Source organism: Mandrillus leucophaeus, unplaced genomic scaffold, assembly GCF_000951045.1.
Source record: "Mandrillus leucophaeus isolate KB7577 unplaced genomic scaffold, Mleu.le_1.0 Scaffold205, whole genome shotgun sequence".
NCBI classification, from domain to species: Eukaryota; Metazoa; Chordata; class Mammalia; order Primates; family Cercopithecidae; genus Mandrillus; species Mandrillus leucophaeus.
In genome coordinates, this window is record NW_012102088.1 from 485,933 (window position 1) to 487,697 (window position 1,765).

A 1,765-nucleotide genomic window follows, 5' to 3' on the forward strand; every position below is an offset into this window, starting at 1 on the left:
AAAAAAAAAAAAAAAAAAAAATTAAGTCATTCCTCATAATAAATATAACATCACCTCTTTTGAAATTACTGCATGCTGCAGTTTGGGGAGTGGCCTTCCAGCCTTCTGTAACCTTCTGTGATGGTTTCATGTGTCAGCTGCTCCCTGCACCCATTATAAACTGACTACCACAGTAAGCATCTAAACTACTCAGCTGTAAGCTCAAATACGTTTTTTGATCAATGCAGTCAATTACACCAGTATTTCTCCTAACTTTAGTTGTTAAGCACTTTATATGGAGTTTGCCTTGTTAATGTTACTCCTACAAAGGCTCCTCATTGTGAAATGTCCAGCAGTTGCAGGCATGATTTCTGTTATGACCAGACCCACTAACGTAAGTATAAATAATTCAGCTACTTCACTCAGATGAGCAGCTCCCACTATTGCAGATTTATAAGTTAAATACTCCAAGACATTGGTTCATGGTTTTTAACCTGCACCTTCAGTATTTGCCTCTCTTTTTTTTCTTTCTTTTACCTGCATGAGAAGACACAGTGCTTACCTCTATGCTTTGCTTTATCCTATCAGTTTTCCTGAATTAACATTTCAAACACTTGGCAATTCCTAATAAATTAACTGGTACATACATATAAACTCTGCTATTTATACATTTTAGGTGCTGGATAAACACATCACTGGGCACATTTTTGGCAGGTAAGGATAGAAAAATCACTAGGGCCTCAGCACTGATCACCAGATGATATATGTTTAAATAAAGAAGACACTGACATGCCTTACATGAGGGATTTAAAAGTGTCTCCAGGCCAGGTGTGGTGGCTCATACCTGTAATCCCAGCAATCTGGGAGGCCGAGGCAGGCAGATCAACATTCGAGGTCAGGAGTTCGAGACCAGCCTGACCAACATGGTAAAAACCCGTCTCGACTAAAAAAATGCAAAAATTAGCTGGCCATGGTGGGTCGGGCCTGTAGTCCCAGCTACGTGCCACTGCACTCCAGCCTGGGCAACAGAGTGAGACTCTGTCTCAAAAAAAAAAAAAACATTGTCACCAGTATCTACATAGCTTTCCTCACCTGCACTGATCCCAGACATTCCATGATGGAATATAAACATATTAACTTTAATATCTGTTCTGCATCCAAAGCCAAAACTAACCTAAGGGTCATACATATGTGAAAAGGAGAATTATGACTCTCTTCTAAATTGGGCGAAATAGTATTGTCAGTAATGGATAACAGTGTTAACAGCTTGTATGCTAATTAAGCCACATCGCTCAATAATTTCAATTTATAAATAATACCTTCTAGAAAATTGATTCCATCTCCATTTCCACCCAGTTAACATCCTGTCATGATACTTTCTGCACTTTTAAATCTCTGGAGGGCATTTTCTGTATACCCTGTTTCCATTTTCATAACCATAATGTATTTGTCAAATCATTGAAAGCTGGATTTTATTCTCTAACCTTCATAGTCATGAGAAGAAAAAAAAAAGCAGTCACCAATGGAGACTACTAAAGTTTTGTATAATTCTTTTTTTTTTTTTCTTTTTTCTTTTTTTTGAGGCGGAGTCTTGCTCTCTCACCCAGGCTGGAGTGCAGTGGCATGATCTCAGCTCACTGCAGTCTCTGCCTCCGGGGTTCACACCATTCTCCTGCCTCAGCCTCCCGAGTAGCTGGGACTACAGGTGCCTGCCACCACGCCCGGCTAATTTTTTGCATTTTTAGTAGAGACGGGGTTTCACCGTGTTAGCCAGGATGACCTCGTG